This window comes from Myotis nattereri (assembly GCF_964212035.1).
Source record: "Myotis nattereri genome assembly, chromosome: 10".
In the NCBI taxonomy this organism is placed as follows: Eukaryota; Metazoa; Chordata; class Mammalia; order Chiroptera; family Vespertilionidae; genus Myotis; species Myotis nattereri.
Window position 1 is genome coordinate 47,032,905 of NC_138085.1, and position 10,258 is coordinate 47,043,162.

The window sequence follows — 10,258 nt, forward strand, 5'->3', positions numbered from 1 at the left end:
AGAGGTAGGTCAATTCTAGAACATTATTTTCCCTGGGCCAGAACAGCGTCAGAGATATTCTGGGACCTGTCCTTGGGGGGAGTTATTCCTAAGAACCTTGGTAAAATGAACAAAGGTAGGGTAGGAAGCAGCAAGTTGAAAGCAGTGGTTAGATAGAAGGGTTCTTTAAGAAAAAGGACTAATTACTTGCTTGATTGGAGTTTCTTTTATATATTGATTCCTACCACCTCCCAGGTCCGAAGATCTTTCCAGGTCATGCTAAAATGGTGAGCATAAAGCAACCGGGCCTGGCAGGTGCATAGAACTAAGCTAACAACCATCAATACTGCCCCTTAAAATATTTTCTCCCCTCGTTTGGGGATGGGGGTGGGGGGTTGCTGCTTATTCTCAGGGTCATTCTCACTACTTTGCTGGTTATAGTACCTAAAAGATCTATGAAACAAATGCCAAATTTGGTACAAACTTATAGCTGAATGAATATAGACTGGGCTTGGAAATCCCAGAGCCTTGAAGGCCTACCTAACACCAGCCAAGAAAATTTGGCTAAGGTACCAAACCTCTCAGACCCTCGGTTTGCACATCCGTCAGATGGGTCTTAATAAGGCTTACTTCTCTGGGTTGTGGCCAGGATCAAATGAGAAATGCATGCAAATCCCCTAGCACCATGCATGGCACACAGAAAGCACTCAAGAAGCGATAGAGCATTGTCATTAAGTAAAAGAAGTAATGATTCTTTAATGGCTTCTTTTAACAGAAGAGTTTTCTATCCATTTCAAATACAGGAGAGGGATTCTAATACACCAATCATTTTGAAGATTTGTGATTATGCTGTCCAACCCAAGTTCCTGTGGAACGTGTAGTGTAGTCAATCTGAACCCACCAGGAAGGTCCCTGGGCCTGATCTTCAACCCGATGTCACTATAGCAGTGAACTGGAGGAGGGGAGAAAGCACCTCTTCTTCCCTTTTTCCCAAAGCCTATCTGTCCCCTTGATAACTCTTCAGTTTCCAGAGAGCAGAGACTCTTGGGCAACAGGAAGTAGCAAAATGCCTGTGAGAAAATCCCCAGATGAAGATCAGTAAAAAGATCTTGCCAAGCAACAGTTTGGTCAGAAGAGGGAAATTCCCCGACAGCCCTCAAAAACAGGCTCTTAAGAAAGCTTAGAGAAGGTTAATTTGGGAAATCCCCTCAGAGGCAACAGAACAGAAACGGAAATCTGCTTCTTAAGAGAACTCTGAACTGGAGTAAGCCAATTAGTGGCTGCCTGGGGCGCGCTCTGTGTAAAGCCATACTGCTGCTCCTGCCCAGCTTCCCCTTTTCATCCTGATCCTCAGGGTAACCCCCAAAGAAACCCAGTGGCCAGAGCCACTTGACACCCACTCTTCCCAGGCTCCCAACCCAGGGAAATTAATGCCGCAACTCCTAGCCTCTTGACATAAGCTGCTGCTAAGCCAGATTCACAGTCAGTCTGGACCTCTTCCTGTAAACCCTCCCCTTTCCTTGCCTCTCCATGGTAGAACACCAAGCCACCGGGTTTTACTGAGTTCTAATCTGAATGTGACCTTGGGGTCACATTTCTTAGCTGCTGCTAAGCTCCAGTAGGCAGGGAAAAATTCTTCCCACAGGGAAGAAAAAAAAGTCACATTAACCTTGTCCTATGAAGGGCTTAGAATGGAATATCGCTGACGAGTGGTAGCAGAGAGAGTACATAAATGCTGTTGCAAAGAGGCCTGGTGGGAACTATTGGCTCTGTGGCTCCCTGATCTCTACATGTAATTAAGGCCCAGGTCAACCAGCTCTCCACCAATCACTCCCAGTCTTCACAAGACTTTCATCTATTTCATAGTGTGTTTTTCTAACATTGACTTAAAATGACCATTTCGGGAAGATGACAAAAATGAGATTTTAGTGGGAGAGAGAGGAAAGTAGACTCCTCCATGACCATTAGATTTCTCTTACTGTATACTTACCCAGAATAGGTATCAAACTTTGGCAAAAGAGGAGTTTCTAAAGGAGAAAGTACTCTGGGTTTTAAATCTTATAAAATATTATGCTTTACTAGAGTGTGTGCCCTTTTACGTAGTCAGGACTCATCAGTGTATGATTCACAATTGCAGATTCCACTTTCAAATACTTTTGACTCGTAGAAAATAACTCTGCCAAAAATCACTGTCCTGGTATCTTCAAACAAACATGGTTCTTATTGACTTCAATTCATGTAGTTTTTTTGTTAAGATTCTTTTCTTCCAAAAATTGCCAAGATTCTCAGCCACCTACTATATCCCATGCTTGGAATAAGTCAGAAAACTCCTGGCTTTGGGTTTGTATGTTTCCAAGCAATTAGAATAGTCTTTAAAATTATTCTGTATACACAAAAAATGATTATAACCCTGTAGTTATATTTAAATGACTATCAAAGTCTCCTACACTTACAAATTCTAGATAGATTGCCAACATACCCTCAAGAGGTTTTATTCCAATTTGGGGATGGTCGGGTGGGGGGTAGGGGTGGGGGGGGGGGGAACCTAGGAAATATTCAATTCTCAATCCCTACCAAGACCAAATAGTATTTCTGATTTCAAAGGGAAATTTTCATTTGCTCTCAACTCTATTGTAATTATAAATGTGAAATCAATTAAACAATAATGCACATCAGAAAAAAACAAAAAGCACCAAGCCCTTTAATGCAGGCACAAATTAACCAGATTCCAGCCTGGGTCTGAGAGTAATAAATAAACTCATAAAAAAGAAGAGCATGGAGCAACTCTGAGGGAAGTAAGCTGTTTGCCTTTGCCCTGGAAAGTTTATAGTGTTTTAAACAATTGTAAACATGTCAGTATACGTGGATACTGTTTCCATAGCAGCATAGCAACAGTTAAGAGTTTCTCCAAACATACCCAAAAGGACACTAAAAATAGCTTGCCTTCAATATCAAAATACATACGTATACATATTCAGACAACAGTACACAAAATGATGTGTAAGTCCAAGTTCTACAGGTGCTAACCTTTCACACAAGCACAGCACAGGTAGCATGAAAGACCAATGAATGAGTCCAGTACTTTTTAGAAATGGGGTAGAGAACAAAGAGTCCAAGAGAAGGACAGACAGATGCCACCTTGAATTCTAAGATCAGAGGCTTGTGACAGCAAATGCTTCCCACCGTTGCTTTGTCTCTCCCACCTGACAGTCAGTCCCTTGCGGAAAAGGCCCTGCACCCTACTCACCTTTGGTTCTTACCATAATTGAAGTTGAGGGTATGATGCACACTAGTATTCCCACTTATCATCGTATTTGCTCATCTTCTTAAATTTTCTAGCCAACTTATTCCATTCTCCCTACAAAGATTGAACAGTCATTGCATTTTTTAAAAATATTGTGAAAACAAACGTTACACTTTCCCAATGAACTTATTTCAACTGACACACAGTGACAGAAATAGTGGTTCCAAAATGAAGACAGTGTCAGCACATTTTTTGGACCTTCATGGTTTGTACTGTTTATTTATATCCAAGAAATACAAGTACTTCAAACACATCATCTAGTGGGATATATTGTCTTGAGGGTATATATAATCTTATTTTCCAAACTGGTACGCTTTTGAATAAGAAAGGGGGTGCTATTTATAATTACATTGGGAAACAGTGTAAACCAAGACTGTTCCAGGCAGACCCAGACGGATGGTCACACAATGTCACACACAAGAGTATAAGTGTCTTGAGAGCAGGAATGATGTTTTATTTCTTTTTGTAGCTTCATCACCTATTGCAATGTTTTACACCTAGAAAGAATTCAATAAATGCTTGTTTAAATGAATGAATCTTATAATCAGATTGTGTTTTGTAAAACTTTTTCAAGCATTTTTATATGTAATACTAAGCTAAGCAATTTTTTTTTTTTTCAGTCCACAGTCCATGAGTTGCGGTTAAATAAAATCCCACATAGCTATACAGGGTGGATCTTACTTCATCATCTAATCTTCTCCTTGAAAGTAAAGAGGATAAAAATGGAAAAGTAAAATATATCTATGAGTCATAAAAAATAATTCTATCAGTCTGGGGTGGTTTATGAAAACACTAAAGAAAAGCTAGAGTATGCATTCAGATAAGAAGCAATTTCATAATCTCTACAATGGTTATTATCCTGGTTTCATTTTCTCTGCCAGGAATGTTGGCCCAGGGCGGGGAGGGGGTGGGGCGGGGCGGGGGGGGGGGGGGGGCGGGGAGAGGAGGGTATGCAGAACAAGTACAGAAAGAGGACACTCTGGGAAGAATGCTATTTGAGGCATTGAGAAGAGTATTAGCCATTGGTGAAGTCCCAGGAGTGAAGGTAAGAGCCTCTTCACTTTCTGCCTGGATCTCCCAAGAGCACAAGGAATGCCTTATGCAAGTCACTCACCTATTTGATGGACCACCAGTTCTTGTTTTATAAGCTGCATCAAAGGATTGCCATGGGAAGTAATCATTACATTCAAGAGGTGCTCTTAGCCATCCTCCTATGAAAAGCACTATAAATCTCCCCACTCCTCAGTGGAGAGGCAGCGGAGCTTGCGAGGCGATGTGGCCTGTCTTTAGGATCTGCAGTCATGCTGTCTGGGTTTGCAAACCAGATTGTGCCCTAAACTTTCTGGAGCCTCTTTTTCTTCATCTTTTGTGAAGGAAAACAATAACCATAACTCTTTAAAGGGTTTGTGAAGGTTAAATGATATTCATGTAAAACACCTAGAATATGAATGTAAGCTGTTAATCTTATCCAGCTTTATATTTCTTTGGGCACTTGTCAAGAGGACTATTGAAAAACATGTTTAGTTGTGGCAAAAATTATGCTTTCATGTTTCCAATCCAAATCAAACCAAATGTATGTACCTAATGCCAGTAGGAGTCTGGTAGGCCTAGGCCACTGATAAACTAGATCCACATCCTATTCTCATCTTTCTTCCCAGGATTTAATTTTTTTTTTTTATTCTAAGAGGGCTTTGCATTTTATCATTATTATTATTCATTAAATTTCATGAAACCCAAGCCAGTTTGTATGCTGGATCATAACTAGCCACTCCGTTTCAGGGAAAGCTGAAAGCTTGCACCAAAAAAATGATCTCTCTTCTTTAATATCTAATTTAGAGGCTAGGAAAGTTCCAGAGAAGTGTTTTTCTTTTTTACAGAATTGTGCAAGTCTTTATAGTTAATGAATTTTTGGTGTCTGAGTGGAGGGAGTGGGAAATGGGCCCTTTATAAATATCAAATCATGTTGCTATCTTACAGAGAGTGTGCCAGTTGTTTAGAGCCAAATTCTGTTCAGTCTCATAGTTATTGAATTTGTCATTCATAGAGGTGTTGTTTTTTAATTTTGGGAATAAGAAATCTATAAACTCATTAAATTATGAAATGTTTTATCCTAATAAAGTTACCCCATGGACTATACTGCTATGGGAAATCTTTGAGACAGCTCCTAAAAGGGATTCAACAAATCTATACTGGCTTTTAAAGTGAAGAAGGGCAAATAAACCTGTTTAAGAATATTTGGAGGCAGGAGAATTGGCCATAACACCTGTTTCTTTTGAGTAATAATAACAATAATTCATTTATCTACCCGTATTACCATTTATTCCTTAGCCACACCAAAGGAAATCTAATTACTTCCCACAAAATAGGGGTATCTAATGACACTTTTAATATCCAATGCATTTAAAAACCAATAAAGGTCTAAATAGCTCCTATGTTTTCTCAGTCTTTAGAAACTCTGAATTCTTCATATCCCACCTGAAATATTCATGTGTTAATGAATGAAACAAGTGTGGTGGAGTGAAATACTTGGGACGGAGAAATAGCTTCCTGTTACAGTTATGTTACTTTCTAGATATGAGCAATGTTGTTAGAGAACAGAAAATTCACACGGTCTCAAAATATCACCCCACAAAACACTTCTGCATTACAAAGGGAGAAAGATAATTATAAAATGGAGAAATCCATCAGACACCACCTTAATCTAATGATTAAACTTATCATCAATAATGGGCAAACTGATATTATGTGACCCCATTCCATGCCCCCATAACAGGCATCATTAATGACTCTTAGCATGGCTTCCCATGAAGCCAGGGCCCGGCCTCAGAATCTTTTTTCAAGACCGATGGCATCATCCTGGAGAAGGGCTTAGGAACCTAGCAGGATGCTGATGCCGTTCCACTTCACCCTGCAAATGGTGGACACGGCGTAAAGTAACGGGAGCCTGAGGATGTTTCTCATGTCCTTAGTAGAAGAAGGACTGAAGATCCTGGGGCCTTGCGGATGCAACAGTCAAGATGGCTTAACTGACTGAGGGGAAAATAAATCGTCTCTGTATTTGTTTAAGCCAAAAGAAAAAAAAAAAAGTCTTGTTACCACTTGATCAGGGCTGCCAAGTGAGATACAACCTATTCATTATCTCAGATTATTTGTGGTAACTGATACCACTTTCAAGGCCACTTTGTTGATTAGGGTCACACTCCCATATCCTATACACACACACACACACACACACACAAACAGATTGCTGAGGGGAAAGGGGACTCTGCCCAGTTCACTCTGGCTTCAAAATTGTCCTCCAAAATTTAAGCTTATTCATTTGAAAACTCCTATTGGTGACAAGTAGACATCCTATAATGCTGAAGTTGTGCTTGGATGTCACCTTTCCCATCTAACAGGCTGGTTTCTTCTTGTTTCTTTTTATTTCTCTAGCTCAGCTCCTTATCTGATTCCTTTATACCACTTATCCCAACTGGCAAGTATTTTGTAAATTTGTTTGTTAGCATGATGTTGTGGGGGTGGTTTTGGTCTGTCTTTCCAATTACAACATCAGCTCCAACAAAGCAAGGATTGTTACTGACTTGTGCATCACCGAATCCTCAGCATCTAACACACAGCCTGGCACAACGATGCACTCCATGGGTATTTATTAAATAAATGAATGGATGGATGGATGTATAAATGAGTAGCTTTGATTTTTTTTAATATCCCAAGTTATTTGGAATTAAGTCCGGGGGGGAGAAAAAATAAGTGATCGACCGTGTGTGTCATGGCTAAAAATTGAGGCGAAGGGCTAAGTTGTGCATGAACTCCAACCCTGGTCCTAAAGGCAACTCTAAAACAAAAAGGTCCAATGTGCTTTGAGCAATGGCGTCTTTACTAGAATAAGTATGTTTCCCGATAAGGCTCCTCTAAAGATAATACTAATTTTAATGTGTATGTTAGATTTTTTTTTTTTAGTTGTGTCATTTTTCACTGCAAGTTTTATTAGTTGCCTCAGAGTCTTACATACCCTGCATATTTTACATAACACATGGAGAGGAATGTGTGATGGAGTCACCACAACCTTCACTTTAGAAAACTTTCTGGTTGCCAGCTGAATCCGTTGAACAAAGTGTCCTTTCAGTGCTGAGCAGGGCCACAGCTGAATAGCAGATCAGATTAACCAATGCCACCGCAGCGGTAATGACATCCTTAGGAACACGAGAGCCCTCAGTCCTCGCTGAGAGAACAAAGGTCAATATTTAGTTTCTTATTTCCTTTCGGGGCGTTCCGTCACTTTTATGGCCTTCTGTTCTGCTACCTTCCTCACCTCCAGTTTGCTCTTCTGGGAAAATAGAGAGGTCAGACTAGACATATTAATAATACAAATGTAGAAGGACTTTCAACAAAATATCAAGTTTGAATCACAATACTTGTGCTTTTGTTAACATCAGGGTTTGTGATTTCTTTCATTTGGCTGCTGTATTTTCAAACATTTTAATATATTTTTGGTAGAAACCAGATGGACTTTACTCTTTATTAACTACCTTTCAGGTGAAAGAAAGGAAAGTTGTTACCTAATTATTTTATATCCATTTTATTCACTGAAACCTGCAAGACTAAACAAGGCACAGTTTTAACTCTTGCCTTCAACCAAGATATTCTCAGATATCGTCTTTACACACTGCTGCCAAAGTTTCAACTCACACAATACACCAACCTCCTAACTTTCATGCATACGATTTAATTTTTGATAAAACAAAGAAGAAATTAAGACTAATTTTGGAATAGTAAAGTTTAAACTGCCCACCAAAATATTTTGGGCTTGGAGCTGATGTTGTGGTTCGGGACTGATGGTAGCCAGGGTAATGTGATGCAATACCACGTGCAGAGAGAAGCTAAGCCAAGTCCTGGTTTCCCCATACACCTTTCCTGTTTAGAAAACATTAACTGGTTCTAAGACTCAGTTTCCAGTGCGAGGGAGGCAGTTTCACCCCACACCAACAAACAATTCTCAGACACCCTGCTGATGTCCAAGAATTCAACCCAATTCTGACACTGTCTACCCAGGGATAGAACCAGATTCCACAGGTTAAGGATTTAGTCCTACAAGACTGTCCCCACTTTTGATGCCAGTCACAAGCCCAGGTTGTTACCTGTAGTACTTCTGACCAGCTGCTATATATCAGATGTTCTCACATCCCCCTCCTTGGGTTCAATTAATTTGATAGCTCACAGCTATCAGAGAACCAGTTTACTTACTAGATCATTGGTTCATTATAAAAGGATAATTCAGGAATAGCCAGATGGAAGAGGTACATAGGGCAAGGTATGTGGGAAGGGTGTAGAGCTTCCATGCCCTCTCTAGGCTTACCACTCTCTCCCAGCACCTCCAAGTGTTCCTACCCTGCCCAAACCCTATCTTTTAGGTTTTTAAAGAGGGTTCATAACATAGGTATGAATATTAAATCATCAGCCATTAGCAATTGACTCAACCTCCAGTCCCTCTGCTGCTCTTCCCTCCCTGGAGGTGGATGTGTATGTGTGGGTGGGTGGGAGTGGAGGCACTGAAGGGTTCATCCTTCTAATCACATGGCTGACTCCACTGGCAACCAACCCCATCCCTAGATAGGGTCCCAAAAGTTGAACATTAACATAACAAAAGACACTTTCCTTGCTTTCCTCACTGAGGATATTCCAAGGGTTTTGGGGAGGTAAGAGCCAGGAACTGTGGACAAAGACCAAATATATATGAGCAAATATATTTTTGTCATCTGAATGTATCACATACATCTATTAACATCACTTAGAGGCTACCAAACCAAGAAATAGCCTTAGCCTGTTTTGCTCAGTGGTTAGAGTGTCAGCCCTTGGCCCGAAGGGTTGTAGGTTTGATTCCTGGTCAAGGGCATGTACCTTAGTTGCAGGCTCGATCCCTGGCCCCCAGTTGGGGTGTGTGCAGGAGGCCACCAGTCAATGTGTCTCACATTGATGTCTCTCTCTCGCCTTTCCTCTTCCCTCTCCCCTTCACTCTCTTAAAAAAATAAAAATCAATGGAAAATATATGCTCAGGTGAGGATAAAAAAGAATTAAAAAGAAATAGCAAAAAAAAAAAAAAAAAGGGAGTTATCTGCCAATGGAATATGTTGAATGTATGACCAATATCACCTGAGCGGGACCACAGCCAGAGGATGACGTGACAGAGCCAATCAGATTTTTAAAAGGGCTCAAGAGCACATGGCACGGAGTATGACAAGACCTGTAGTTCCACATTCCTGTGGTGGATTCAGTGGAAAGCATGGGGAATGGCTGTAACCTATTGCCTTCCACAACTCAGTCAGACATTATCAAGAACAATTTTATTCTCTGGTTTGTGAATAATCATCTTCATGTCTTCACTATTGTCCATAAACTTATGGTTTGTGGGAAAAAATTTCTGGTCATAATAAAGAAATAATCCCCACCTCCAAAAATGACAGAAGTTTATTTTAACCTACTGGAGTATATTTTCTCTTTCTTTTTTTATGACCAAACTCATTTTGATGTTTTTTTAATTACTCCCTTCTCAGAAGTCTAATCATCTTGTTGAGCAAGAGAGAGAGAAGAGTTCCTTGCCAAGATGCCTGGGAATTAGCTGGTGGGGCCTCTAGGCAGTTGTATCACTTTGGCTCCACCACGAGCTCTCCTTCCCTCCCTTTCCCACATTTCAGCCCCACACACTCACCTACCAAGCCTGTCTCCAAGGGTCCTGGAGCTCCAAAAAGGGCCCTCTTTCTCCTACTGCCTCATGCAAAGGGAACAGTCAGATGGGTCTACCAGCCGTGGGCAAACTACGGCCCGTGGGCCGGATCCGGCCTGTTTGAAATGAATAAAACTAACAAAAAAAAAAGACCGTACCCTTTTATGTAATGATGTTTACTTTGAATTTATATTAGTTCACACAAACACTCCATCCATGCTTTTGTTCCGGCCCTCCGGTCCAGTTTAAGAACC